The sequence below is a fragment of the Eriocheir sinensis genome, chromosome 15 (assembly GCF_024679095.1).
Source record: "Eriocheir sinensis breed Jianghai 21 chromosome 15, ASM2467909v1, whole genome shotgun sequence".
NCBI lineage: Eukaryota > Metazoa > Arthropoda > Malacostraca > Decapoda > Varunidae > Eriocheir > Eriocheir sinensis.
Genome location: NC_066523.1, coordinates 12,717 through 27,527, shown reverse-complemented (window position 1 = coordinate 27,527; position 14,811 = coordinate 12,717). Strand labels below are relative to the sequence as shown.

Here is a 14,811-nt window from a genome sequence, read left to right as displayed (position 1 = left end):
TGGGAGTTTTAGTAGAGGACCTGGAAACAGTGCTCAGAAGGGAAAGACTCCGATGGTTTGGACATGTAAAGAGAGCAGGGGAGGACACAGTGCTGGGAGTTTTAGTAGAGGACCTGGAAACAGTGCTCAGAAGGGAAAGACTCCGATGGTTTGGACATGTAAAGAGAGCAGGGGAGGACACAGTGCTGGGAGTTTTAGTAGAGGACCTGGAAACAGTGCTCAGAATGGAAAGACTCTGATGGTTTGGACATGTAAAGAGAGCAGTGTAGGACACAGTGCTGGGAGATGTAGTAGAGGACCTGGAAACAGTGCTCAGAAGGAAAGACTCTGATGGTTTGGACATGTAAAGAGAGCAGGGAGGACACAGTGCTGGGAGTGTTGGAGAGATTGGAAACAGTGCTCAGAAGGAAAGGAGATCAGTTGGTTTAGACCTAGGAAAATGTGGAGAAGGTGTGTACAGGAAGACTTGGAAAGACTGATGGGTTTGGATGAGCAGGGAGGATACAGTGCTGGAGAGGAGATTGGAGGTAGAAGGAAGGAGACCAGTTGGTAGACCTAGGAAAACATGGAGAAGGTGTATACAGGAAGACTTGGCATTGATGGGATTGGATGAGCATTAGGCAGAAGACAGAGTAGAATGGAGATAGAAGGAAGGAGACCAGTTGGTAGACCTAGAAAAACGTGGAGGTGTGTACAGGAAGACTTGGGATTGATAGGATTGGATAAGCATTGGGCGGAAGACAGAGTAGAATGGAGGAGAGCCATAAAGCGTCCAACCGCTCAGGAAGATTGAATTAAATGGACCTTAACCTAAATAATGATGATGATAATGACATTGTACTTACCAGGGATTGAGTGGTCATAGTAGTAGTAGTAGTAGATCAGCTGTCATGGAAGTACTATATAAGGGATTCAATAGTACACATAGTAGCAGTATAGAGGATTTAATAGTACACATAGTAGTAATAGTAATAATAGTAGTCTCAGGGATCTCCTTGAGTCCGTCGTCAATGTAGATGTAGTCCCACGCCTCCTCCACCTTAGTAAGATTGATGTATTCGAGGTCAACAACATCCGCCGAGCACATCTCACAGAACTCCTTGTCCGGGGCGAGCTTGACCCGGCCGCCAACCTTCCGCCACCTCAATCTCCGCTGACACTCCCTGGGAAAGGTCAGGTCAGGTTAGGTTAGATCGCGGGAGGTCATGGTGGGGTCAAACGAGGGTGGGTTATGTTTTAGGAGCCAAGTAAAGAAATGGAAAAATCACTGGGCTATTTTTTTATATATATATTTTTTTGTGTGTGTGTGTGTGTGTGTGTGTGTGTGTTTGTGTGTGTGTGTGTGTGTCTGTGTGTGTAGTGGAAGGCAGGGTACAGGGTTCCTCTTCTTACTAAAACCTTGATTAAAAGAAAATAAATAAATATATATAAATCCTGGGAGCTATTTTATTCTTATGTTATGTAAATGGTATGTCAATTAGTGTTTCCTATCCACTACTTTTATATGCAGATGACACAGTATATATATTAGCTGTAACACACAAGGATGCCACATGTAATAACCATACTATTGAGCCAATCTGTGGGTTCATTTTCTTCAACAATGACACCTAGTCTTTCTATATGGTCTAATTCCTTCTTAAGTTTATCCCTCAGAGCAACAGGTATTTCTCTAGGAGGGTGAGCCACAGGGACAACACTTGGACCAAACTGTAATTCAACTGTTGGAAAGTTGGAAAGTTTTGTTTAGTGGGTGCAACATCTGTGGTCATATGCCGGAGAGAGACAGAAGGGGAAGGAAGGAAAGTTTTGTTTAGTGGGTGCAACATCTGTGGTCATATACCGGAGAGAGACAGAAGGGGAAAGAATTATAGAAGGGAACAGACCCCAGGAGACGGGACACAACCCCCGATTAATACCTGGTACCCATTCACTGCTGGGTGGACAGGGGCGTAGGGTATCGGAAAAGCCGCCCAAATTTTTCCACTCTGCCCGGGAATTGAACCTGGGCTCTCTCAGCCAAGTAATTTACCTGCACCATCCAGCAGGCATCCCAGTCCCTCAAATACATCAAAGAATTCCTCCAACATACCATTTGCACCATGAATTGTAGGCAATGTCCAGCGCACACCTGTGGTCGATGCATGTGTAGGCATTGGCACCCTTCAGCTGCATGGGCGGAACCTTAGACATCTGTGGGAGAGAGAGAGAGAGAGATTGATAAATAATATAGAGGGAGAGGAAGGTAACAGTGAGATACAGGGATTTTAACACGATAATGAGGTTAACCCGGTAGCAGTGATGGGCCAAATTTGTGGCTTTACCATGTAGCAGCAACAGGCCAAATTTGTACCATGATATAAACCCCCAAAAATAGATGATACATAATCTAATCGCAAATGCTTTGAGATATATGAAATGGTTTGTGTGAGAGGTGATTTTTTTTCTCATTTTTCTCTATTGGAGGGACCATTAAGAAACATGATCCCCGCTGCTACTGGGTTAATATCTGCATTTTTATGAGCGTTTTTTTCAAGTTCATTGCACAGAGGAAGGGTCAGACTACCACCAGGGTCATCAAACTACCCCTGGAAATGCCCCAAACACCTATGAAAGCCTTGTCAAGTATTTTTTTCTACAACAAAGGAGACAGCTCAAGGGCACGCACAAAAAAGGAAACTATATTGTCAATTATTGTCTATAGTGTCAATTCCTGTGCAGATGACAAAAACCTGGATCTTCAAGTCCCTCGCTGTCTTAGCCTGTGGGGGGAGTCTCAACGCCCTGCCCCTGCTGTGGGTGGTGTGGGGGGGTGTGGGGGTCTGGTGCAGGGCCCACAGCTCCACCGTCAGGCTCAGGGGGGAGTCTCCAGGTCCGACAGGTGCTGGGGGAGGGGGGGGAAGGCACCATATCAGAACACTCCTTACCCTGAGAGCATGTCAAGATATGTAACACAGCAACATTCAGTAGATATGTGCCATTAAAACCTCTCTTGAACCCAGCTATTAAAACCTCTCTTGAACCCAGCAATTAAAACCTCTCGTAAACCCAGCCAGTAAAACCTCTCTTGAACCCAGCTATTAAAACCTCTCTTGAACCCAGCTATTAAAACCTCTCTTGAACCCAGCCAGTAAAACCTCTCTTGAACCCAGCTATTAAAACCTCTCTTGAACCCAGCTATTAAAACCTCTTGTAAACCCAGCCAGTAAAACCTCTCTTGAACCCAGCTATTAAAACCTCTCTTGAACCCAGCTATTAAAACCTCTTGTAAACCCAGCCATTAAAACATCTTGTAAACCCAGCCATTACAACCTCTCTTGTAAACCCAGCTATTAAAACCTCTCTTGAACCCAGCCATTAAAACCTCTCTTGAACCCAGCTATTAAAACCTCTCTTGAACCCAGCTATTAAAACCTCTCTTGAACCCAGCCATTAAAACCTCTCTTGAACCCAGCTATTAAAACCTCTCTTGAACCCAGCCATTAAAACCTCTCTTGAACCCAGCTATTAAAACCTCTCTTGAACCCAGCTATTAAAACCTCTCTTGAACCCAGCTATTAAAACCTCTCTTGAATCCAGCTATTAAAACCTCTTGTAAACCCAGCTATTACAACCTCTCTTGTAAACCCAGCTATTAAAACCTCTCTTGAACCCAGCTATTAAAACCTCTTGTAAACCCAGCCATTAAAACTTCTTGTAAACCCAGCTATTAAAACATCTTGTAAACCCAGCTATTAAAACCTCTTGTGAACCCAACCATAAAAACCTCTTGTGAACCCAGCCATTAAAACCTCTTGTAAACCCAGCTATTAAAACCTCTTGTTAACCCAGCTATTAAAACCTCTTGTAAACCCAGCCATTAAAACCTCTTGTAAACCCAGCCATTAAAACCTCTTGTTAACCCAGCTATTAAAACCTCTTGTAAACCCAGCCATTAAAACCTCTTGTAAACCCAGCCATTAAAACCTCTTGTAAACCCAGCCATTAAAACCTCTTGTAAACCCAGCCATTAAAACCTCTTGTAAACCCAGCCATTAAAACCTCTTGTAAACCCAGCCATTAAAACCTCTTGTAAACCCAGCCATTAAAACCTCTTGTAAACCCAGCCATTAAAACCTCTTGTTAACCCAGCTATTAAAACCTCTTGTAAACCCAGCCATTAAAACCTCTTGTAAACCCAGCCATTAAAACCTCTTGTAAACCCAGCCATTAAAACCTCTTGTAAACCCAGCCATTAAAACCTCTTGTTAACCCAGCTATTAAAACCTCTTGTGAACCCAGCCATTAAAACCTCTCTTGAACCCAGCTATTAAAACATCTTGTAAACCCAGCCATTAAAACCTCTCTTGAACCCAGCTATTAAAACATCTTGTAAACCCAGCCATTAAAACCTCTTGTGAACCCAACCATTAAAACCTCTTGTGAACCCAGCCATTAAAACCTTACCTTATCGCTTGTGTGAGTCTTCCCCTGCATAGGAACAGCCGCGTCATCCAGGGGTAGACCAGGGAATCAACCACTCATATCCACGGTAGACCAGGAAATTGACCACTCCTCCAGGGGCCGGTAGACCAGGAAATCAACCACTCAGCAGATGACCAGTGTTGTGTAGCTCTCCAGTCTGAAATTGAGGGAGTTCGTAATCTAACCGATCATGGATATTAATCAGTGTTTTTACTCAAAGACAAACTGTGTGCGATGAACATTCAGCGACTCGGAAATAATCACTGGATATTTACGACACAATAACAAAAATATCTGACATCACACCTGAACCATCGGATACCTGTGACATTATCAGTAAAGGCAATTAGGACACTCACTCGCGAGGACGTCTCAGAATAAGTGCGCCAAGTTTTATTATCGAGGCTAACATGGCTGTGGTCCGGGGCGTGGAACCTCCTCAACGGTGACGAGGTGTTCTGTGGTTGAAGCTCGGCCCTGGAGGTTTCTTGTAGACCCGGGTGGATGTGGTAATGCCCGGGTGGAGCAGCAACGGCCGTAGAGGGTTGGGATGTACACTGTAGAGTCTTCCATGGCAAACGTTGCCTGTTCTTTACTAACTAGAGAGAGAGAAAGACACAGAGATTGAGAGATAGAGAGACAGAGAGACAGAGACAAAGAGAGATTGAGAGAGAGAGAGAGAGACAGAGACAGAGCAACACACACACACAGACGTACGCACAGTGCAGTGAGGGAGAATTAAGCAACACACACACACAGACGTACACAGTGCTGGGAGGGAGGAAGGACAGGCAGCATGGCGGTACATTGTTTATTACGGAACGAAATTCGCGTTACAGCTGCAAGGTGCTCTCAACCACAATGCCTTACAAAACCAGCAGTAGTTACCTCCTCCTGCTGCAGCGACCTCCCCAAGACGGAGGGCCCCCAGACCCCGCCCAACGAGGATGCGCCTCCCTGGCCACCTGGTCAAAGCCTGGTCAACCAGTCAGCCAGAGAGGTGCGCCCCCGCCGACAGGGCCCAGAAGCCTTCCGCATCGGGCGGGTCACCACAGCCGCCTCTTCTTGCTGCTCAGGAACACAACAGGCTAAAAGGCAACAGTTACACACACGGACATATAAAAAAAAGAAATCCTAACCGACATCTCAGAGGGAGACGCCCAAAGGCGGCAGACTCAAACGCAGAACGGAAAACACCCGTTCTGTGAAAGAGCCAACCGTTGTACCCCTAACACCCTAGGCCCCACCAGCCTCCTCCTGTGAGGAAAACTGGTCCTCAGTAACTCGGAAGGAGCTACCCTGGCGGCAAAGCTGTAACACAGACTGGCCCGCGTACAACTCCGCCGCCTAAACTAACACCTTGCCAGACCTCCCTACGGGAGAATCTGACATCTATCTGCGCGTCTTTCAAGCGTTGCTCCGACTCCCTAACCGCCCGACCACCCGTCCGCCCGCCCGTTCCCACGTACGCCCGCCCGTCCGCCCATCCGCCCCCCGCCCCCAACCCGCCCGCAAGCGTGCGAGCAGAGGTACGACGAGCGTCAGTGCAGCGGAACGTAGCGTACGGGTTCCGTGCGTTCGTACGTGTGCTCAGCGTAGACGCTGCTGCCTGCCTACCTGACCGAGGGTGGGGTGCCCGCCCGACAACCCGACCGCAAGGTGGCCTGCCTACCTATCTGATGGCCCGACTGACAGCCTGACCACCAGATAGCTTGCCTGTCACCTGCTAGCCTGACTGCCAGGTGGCACACCCGCCCGTCGGCCTGATGGACAGACGGCCACGCCCATGCCTTCCTGACACAGTGATTAGCTAAGTCCCCACACAAAAAAAAGACACTCACACAAAAAAAAAACTCACACACCCTACATAACCTGCACCGTAGTGCTACCCCAAACCTCAGCAGCTCCCGCGTTGCACACCGCCACCGCCGTTGGTCGCCCGGCAGCATCCACCCAGCGCCTCGCACACAACAGCTAAAGAGCTAGGGAGGAAGGGGGTTATGGGGAAAAAAACATACATAGAAATGAAATCCTAGCAGTCACACAGCAACACACAGCAAAAGGTCAAACACACGGCAGGCCTGCCATCACACACACAAACACACACAGCACACACTAAACCAAATACCGTGGATATACCGTAGTGACGTGATGTGATGTCCTCGCTGCACGCGCCTCTGGACTGCCACACACACACACACACGCTAGCTATTGGGTATAAACACACGGGAAAAAGGCATAGAAAAAAAAGACATCCTAAATAAAATAACACACACAAGCACTCAGCGGGGGTTTGGGGAGGCAGACGGAGGAGGGCCAGTTGGCATGGGAAAGGGGAATCGCCCTGCCCAGGAGATGGATATGGTCTTGGCACCCCCCCCCTGGCGTGAAGGTTACCCAACACACCAGGCGGTAAGGCTCGACACAACCCAAATCCCAGGAGGCTCATCCCCCAACCCACTTCCAGCCCACCAACCATTCTACCCCACCCTCCCTTACCCACTAAGTACCCACAGACATACACCAAAAAAAAGACTCCACTCCCATCAGACTCCTTGGAAGAAGGCAGCCTGATCCACCTAATAAAAAAGCCAGGCTCAACCTTACGGAAGAGTCTGGCAAAACGTCGGCGGAGACAACGCGAAAGACTAACGCCTGGCCAAGCAGAGCCCGACCGCTCTGACCCCCGGAAGAGAGGCCAGAGTAGCTAGAGTCGGCTTCCTCCTACGGAGAAAACCGACAAAAAAAACTTCAGACATCTCGGAGGGAGACCGTCTGAAGGTGGAAGACTCAAACGCAGAACGGAATCACACCCGTTCTGTGAAAGAGCCAACCGTTGTTACACCTAACACCCTAACACCCTAACACCCTACACCAGCTAAACAAACACCCTACACCCTGACGTGCTGCTCCCGCGCTGCGCCGATGCTCTCCGCTTACGCGCCTCTGAAAGAACAAGACCGACTTAGACACAACCCAGGAGACAGTGACGGAGAATTAGACACACTATGAAAATTATACTAGAGCAACAGTATTTAATGATCTTGTTATTTGACTGATTATTATTTCATTACTATTATTGGTATTGTTATATTCATTACTATTATTGGTATTATTATATTCATTACTATTATTGGTATTATCATAATCATTATCATTGTTTACCTGGGCGCCAGAGGATACAGGCAAAGGGTGACACACACGGCCACCTCCATCAACGTGTCTCTCCAGGCGGGGCAACACGCTGGAAGTACAGGGAGACTCAGACATGCGGAGAGGCAGCGGCAGAGACATCCAGACATCTTGGCTCAGACACAGGTGGCTGCTCCATTAACCCGGCAGCAGCGACGGGCCAAGTTTGTGGCTTTACCGTGTAGCAGCGATGGGCCAAGTTTGTGCCATGATATTTAAACCCCCCAAAATAGATGATGCATAATCTGATCACAAATGCTTTGATATATATTATGAAATGGTTTGTGTGTCCAAACTCCTTATGCAAGAGTTAAGAACATAAGGAGTCTGCAAGAGGCTGGTTAGGCTATACAAGGCCATGGCTTTATCTAACCTCTTCTTGAATGTATCTATGGTATTGGCACCCACAACATGGCCCCCAAGCCTGTTCCGCTCATCCACCACTCTGTTAGTAAACCAATTCTTGCCTATGTCTTTGTTGAATCTGAATTTGTCTAACTTAAAACCATTGCCACGTGTCCTACCTGGCTCTTTTACTATCAAAATCTTATTGACATCCCCTTTATTAAATCCCTTCATCCATTTATACACTTCGATCAAGTCTCCTCGCAACCTTCACCTTTCTAGCGAGTGTAGATTTAACTGCTTCAGCCTGTCTTCATAAGGCAAGTTTCTCACCCCCTGAATCATCTTTGTCATCCTCCTCTGTACAGATTCTAACACCTTGATATCCATTCTATAGTAGGGGGACCAGAACTGAACCGCATAATCGAGATGAGGTCTAACTAGTGCTAAGTAAAGTTTGAGGATGACTTCAGCGCTCCTATTGCTTACGCTCCTTGAGATGAAACCTAGTACTCTGTTGGCCCAATTTTTGGCCTGAATGCATCGAGCCCTAGGACGGAGGTCAGCGCTCACTAGGACTCCTAAGTCTCTCTCAAGCCCAGACCTGCTTAGAAGAGTGCCATTTAAGGAGTAATTGTGTGAGGGGTTGTTCCTGCCTACACTCAGAATGCTACACCTCCCGACATTGAATTCCATCTGCCACTTCCCCGCCCAATCATATAGTCTGTCAAACTCATCCTGGAGAACGGTAGCGTCCCTGTCTGATTGGATTACCGATCTTGGTATCATCTGTGAACTTGCTGACATCACTACTAATTCCTGTGTCCAAGTAATTGATGTAAATAATAAAAAGCAGAGGACCCAGCACCGACCCCTGAGGGACTCCACTCGTAACACTGCCCCATTCAGATTTTTTACCACTGATTTGCACTATCTGCTTCCTACCACTGAGCCACGCCCTGATCCAGTTCAAAACTTTACCAGCTACGCCGTGAGCCTGTAATTTTAGTAATAGCCGGTGATGAGGGACTTTGTCGAACGCTTTACTGAAATCTAGATACAATATGTCATAGTTTTCATCTCGGTCAACTGCCTCGATTACTTTAGTGTAGAAGGACAACCTATCCTTTGTGAACCTATGCTGTGAATCAGGAATTAAATTATGCTTTTCTAGATGGTCCAGAATGCTCCCGGCTATAATTTGTGGCTTTACCGTGTAGCAGCGACGGGCCAATTTTGTGGCTTTACCGTGTAGCAGCGACGGGCCAAATTTGTGCCATGATTTAAACTCCCCAAAATAGATGATGCATAATCTGATCACAAATGCTTTTATATATATATTATGAAATGGTTTGTGTGAGGGTGATTTTTCTCATTTTTCTCGCTTGGAGGGACCATTAAGAAACATGACCCCTGCTGCTACCACTACTACCGGGTTAAGGTCAACAAAATTGTAATGCTAAAATTTAATTATGTACGGGAAAGATAGAAATTAGGGAGGATAAGTAGTTTTAAGTATTTTTAAGAATGTATAAATTCCATCTCTGTCTCTTCCGTACTTAATTGAATTTTTCTTAAACTAAAAATGGTTGTCATCACTGATCTCCTCTATTATGCATATATAATCATTTTTGCAATTCCTAACATTATATACTCATTTAAATCAATTTTCACACGTATACAAATATTGTTACATGTACCCTGTACTGTCCACACCCCTTATGCAAGAGTTAACCAGCATCTCCACTCTTTCATCCCTATACTGTCCAAACCCATTATGCAAGAGTTAACCAGCATCTTCATTCTTTCATCCCTGTGCTGTCCAAACCCATTATGCAAGAGTCAACCAGCATCTCCACTCTTTCATCCCTATACTGTCCAAACCCATTATACAAGAGTTAACCAGCATCTCCACTCTTTCATCCCTATACTGTCCAAACCCCTTATGCAAGAGTTAACCAGCATCTTCATTCTTTCATCCCTGTGCTGTCCAAACCCATTATGCAAGAGTTAACCAACATCTTCATTCTTTCATCCCTGTGCTGTCCAAACCCATTATGCAAGAGTCAACCAGCATCTCCACTCTTTCATCCCTATACTGTCCAAACCCATTATGCAAGAGTTAACCAGCATCTTCATTCTTTCATCCCTGTGCTGTCCAAACCCATTATGCAAGAGTCAACCAGCATCTCCACTCTTTCATCCCTATACTGTCCAAACCCATTATGCAAGAGTTAACCAACATCTTCATTCTTTCATCCCTGTACTGTCCAAACCCATTATGCAAGAGTCAACCAGCATCTCCACTCTTTCATCCCTATACTGTCCAAACCCATTATGCAAGAGTTAACCAACATCTTCATTCTTTCATCCCTGTACTGTCCAAACCCATTATGCAAGAGTTAACCAGCATCTCCACTCTTTCATCCCTATACTGTCCAAACCCATTATGCAAGAGTCAACCAGCATCTCCACTCTTTCATCCCTATACTGTCCAAACCCCTTATGCAAGAGTTAACCAGCATCTTCATTCTTTCATCCCTGTGCTGTCCAAACCCATTATGCAAGAGTTAACCAACATCTTCATTCTTTCATCCCTGTGCTGTCCAAACCCATTATGCAAGAGTCAACCAGCATCTCCACTCTTTCATCCCTATACTGTCCAAACCCATTATGCAAGAGTTAACCAGCATCTTCATTCTTTCATCCCTGTGCTGTCCAAACCCATTATGCAAGAGTCAACCAGCATCTCCACTCTTTCATCCCTATACTGTCCAAACCCATTATGCAAGAGTTAACCAACATCTTCATTCTTTCATCCCTGTACTGTCCAAACCCATTATGCAAGAGTCAACCAGCATCTCCACTCTTTCATCCCTATACTGTCCAAACCCATTATGCAAGAGTTAACCAACATCTTCATTCTTTCATCCCTTACACTGGTAAACTCTGGGGCACCCTTCCTGTATCTATATCTCCTCCTGCCTTCGACTTGTATTCTCTCACGAGGAATGACGTATCGAGACACCTCTCCTCCCGAAACTGACCTCCCTTTCGGCCGCTCATAACTTTTGTCTGAAGGAGCAGCAATTAACCCAAGAACATCGGCAGACCCTTTTCTGGGCTTTCACGAGTCATGGCTGTGGTACGGTGGACCCTAAAAAGGGCTCGCCATAAAACCCTTGATTCAAGCTAATTGTAGATGGTTGTGGCATACCGCAACCCACCATGCATGACGAGTGGTGCAGTAAGGTCACGGCAGACTGAATTAGCTATCCATACAGTAATCACTCGTCAAATTCTTTAAAGTAGACAACAAGCGACTCTCGGCTAGATGCCACGGGTTAAGCCCTTCCCGGCGGAGGATCTATATAGATACGTTTGAAAATTGGGACTTTTTGTCGGCGCGTCTGTGTATAGACGTTTGCTCTCATTTGCCCTCATTAGATAGTATCATGGCGCCACTATAAACACTCACCTGCGCCAGAACGGGCTGGGCCGACCCCCCCAAAAAATAGACGATTCCTTACTACTGACAAAATGAACAAAATAAATTTTGTTTTCTACTAAACTTGGTGGAAAATCATGTCAGCCCTGCTGCCGGGAAGGGGTTAACAGGCTTTTTCTAAACCTATTTTTTTGTTGCCCTAGAGTGGTTTCTTTAGCTGTAAAAAACAATATCCATTATCCACACAACTATATCAAAATGCTTACCGGTCTCCCCAGCTGAAGAGATCACGGACAGAGGAGGTCATGTGTGCCTCCCCCAGCCCATGTCCCCCGGCGTCCATCTCCCGGAACACTGCCACACAAACAAACGCTAGCTATGGGTATAAAAAAAGATTACGTGCAAAAAGTTCACACACAAAAATACATCCTAACAAAATAATAGTGCGAAGGCATAACGCCAACGCACACACACACACAATCATACGACAGGCCTGCCATTCACACACAGACGCACACACAAAAGAACCCACTTAACCAAACCGTCGGTGTCGTCGCGATGAGTCCTCTGCATGGTCCGTCCGCGGCATCCTGCAAAAACAGAGAGGCATATTAGAAAAGGGAACATTAAGGGCCGCTTCCACAGTCCATCACGGTCTTTGTAACACTCCCGAACCAAGCTATAGAATCCCATACTGTTCAAAATGGCGCGGTCTTCGATGACACACTAAATACACAGAGCTTTTCCTGTATTGTGTCGTCAAATTTGTGGACTTGAATATAAACAGAATCTCAGCTTACTCATCTCCCTTCTCTTCCCTTTCCTTCATATCATAAACAGAGAGCTTTTCCTGTATAGTCTTGTCAAATTTGTGAACTTGAATATAAACAGGATCCCAGCTTACTCATCTCCCTTCTCTTCCCTTTCCTTCATATCATAAACACAGCTTTTCCTGTATAGTCTTGTCAAATTTGTGAACTTGAATATAAACAGGATCTCGGCTCACTCGTCTCCTAATCTCATCTCCCTTCTCTTCCCTTTCCTTCGTATCATAAACACACAAGACCTTTCCTGTATAGTCTCGTCAAATTTGTGAGCTTGAATATAAACAGGATCTCGGCTCACTCGTCTCCTAATCTCATCTCCCTTCTCCTCCCTTTCCTTCGTAGCATAAACACACAAGACCTTTCCTGTATAGTCTTGTCAAATTTGTGAACTTGAATAAAAACAGGATCTCGGCTCACTCGTCTCCCAATCTCATCTCCCTTCTCCTCCCTTTCCTTCGTATCATAAACACACAAGACCTTTCCTGTATAGTCTCGTCAAATTTGTGAACTTGAATATAAACTCCAGACACTGTACAAGGAAATTTCGAAAGCTCTGGTATTGGTTTTGGAGCTTACTAACCCATCATGAAGAACTGTGAAACTGGGCCTTAGACACGGATGCAGAATTATAGCCATGCAAAAGGCAAATTACTTATATATAGTGCATGAAACTTGCCATCACGGGGAGTTAACTTATGGCAAGATGTATTACTAACCCCGGAAATTAAGTGAGACTGAAAATTTAAAGAAGCATTATGTGAGAGAGCACCGTGCAGGGCTTAGTAACAAGGATTTCGGTTAATTTACATTCACGTACGGATTGAGATATCGGCAAGGGTTGAAGCTGCCGATATCTTTACATGGAAGAGGCGCCTGGCTGGGACGGACAATTATACAGGGACAAAGCAAACTAGGACTGACAATTATACAGTGACAAAACAAACTAGGATTGACAATTATACAGGGACAAAACAAACTAGGACTGACAATTATACAGTGACAAAACAAACTAGGACTGACAATTATACAGTGACAAAACAAACTAGGACTAACAATTATACAGTGACAAAACTAGCTAGGATTGACAATTATACAGTGACAAAACTAGCTGGGATTGACAATTATACAGTGACAAAGCAAACTAGCAAGCAGAGCCGGACACCACAAACACACTGGAAGGAACCTTGAGCGATAGATAACTTAGACATTACTTAAAAGGAAGGAAGGGATGAAGATAGCCAGAGGAGGAGGAGAAGGAGGAAGAGAGAGAATGGACGATAGGAAATAGGATGCAAGATTTGACCACCAGAAAGAACGTCACTCAAAGGATAACTTAGACATTAATTAAAAGGAAGGAAGGGATGAAGATAGACAGAGAGGAGGAGGAGGAAGTCTAGAGAGAATTGACGAAGGGAAATTAGATGCAAGATTTGACCGCCAGAAAGAACGTCACTCAAAGGATAACTTAGACATTAATTAAAAGGAAGGAAGGGATGAAGATACATATATAGAGAGGAGGAGGAGGAGGAGGAGGAGAGAGAATGGACGACAGGGAAATGAGATGCAAGATTTGACCACCATAAAGAATTATAAACGTTAATTAAGCAAAAGATAACTTATTCATTAAAAGTAAGGAAGGGATGAAGATAGACAGAGAGGAGGAGGAGGAGGAGGAGGAGGAGGAGAGAGTAAACTTAAGACTAAAAACAATCACTTGATATCATTTAGTATTCCATAATGTTGCCGAGCTCTGCAAACTAGTCACTCCCAATGATTAGACAGCTAACCAGTGATAGCCTATCCTCACTAACACACTGAGGACATATGTTGACCTAAATTGACCTATCTATCTTGGTGTGACTCTCCGTGATGTCTCCCCTGCTTGGCCCGGCATCTCCGCGGTCCCACACGAGTCCGGCAGCCTGGCTCTGGAAGACAAAACATATCTGACAGAAAACATACTTATACATACTGCATGACACACGAGGCTGGTCCATATACATACTGCATGACACACGAGGCTGGTCCATATACATACTGCATGACACACGAGGCTGGTCCATATACATACTGCATGACACACGAGGCTGGTCCATATACATACTGCACGACACACGAGGCTGGTCCATATACATACTGCATGACACACGAGGCTGGTCCATATACATACTGCATGACACACGAGGCTGGTCCATATACATACTGCATGACATTCTCTCCACTGACTCTCTCTATCATCTCTTTTTCTCTCCATCTCTCCCCGTGTCTCTCTCTCCTGTTACCTACATCTTGCTAAGCCAACACATCCATCACCATTAAGTCAATACCCCCATCACCATTAAGCCAACACCCCCATCACCATTAAGTCAATACCCCCATCACCATTAAGCCAACACATCCATCACCATTAAGCCAACACATCCATCACCATTAAGTCAATACCCCCATCACCATTAAGCCAACACATCCATCACCATTAAGCCAACACCCCCATCACCATTAAGCCAACACATCCATCACCATTAAGTCAATACC

At 45.5% G+C, this 14,811-nt stretch overlaps 3 long non-coding RNA genes across 6 annotated transcripts; all 3 read right to left on the bottom strand.

The window, feature by feature from the left end:
• Positions 1 to 936: 936 nt before the first annotated feature.
• On the bottom strand, positions 937 to 5,079 carry LOC126999055 (uncharacterized). The gene is made up of 4 exons (XR_007753113.1): positions 4,447 to 5,079; positions 2,733 to 2,884; positions 2,093 to 2,193; positions 937 to 1,163 (listed from the first exon to the last, which is right to left on the bottom strand). It is a non-coding gene; the product is annotated as an uncharacterized LOC126999055 (long non-coding RNA).
• Positions 3,709 to 4,395, bottom strand: LOC126999056 (uncharacterized). 3 transcript variants are annotated; one of them, XR_007753114.1, is made up of 4 exons: positions 4,317 to 4,391; positions 4,167 to 4,241; positions 3,942 to 4,116; positions 3,709 to 3,891 (listed from the first exon to the last, which is right to left on the bottom strand). It is a non-coding gene; the product is annotated as an uncharacterized LOC126999056 (long non-coding RNA). The 3 variants fall into 3 exon arrangements; XR_007753115.1 differs by lacking the exon at positions 3,709 to 3,891 and having other exon boundaries at positions 3,898 to 4,116; positions 4,367 to 4,395; XR_007753116.1 differs by lacking the exon at positions 3,709 to 3,891 and having other exon boundaries at positions 3,898 to 4,116.
• A 979-nt stretch (positions 5,080 to 6,058) lies between the features above and the next one.
• On the bottom strand, positions 6,059 to 14,195 carry LOC126998728 (uncharacterized). 2 transcript variants are annotated; one of them, XR_007752974.1, is made up of 4 exons: positions 14,119 to 14,195; positions 11,716 to 12,039; positions 7,630 to 7,708; positions 6,059 to 7,410 (listed from the first exon to the last, which is right to left on the bottom strand). It is a non-coding gene; the product is annotated as an uncharacterized LOC126998728 (long non-coding RNA). The 2 variants fall into 2 exon arrangements; XR_007752973.1 differs by lacking the exon at positions 14,119 to 14,195 and having other exon boundaries at positions 11,716 to 13,647.
• Between the last annotated feature and the right edge of the window lie 616 nt (positions 14,196 to 14,811).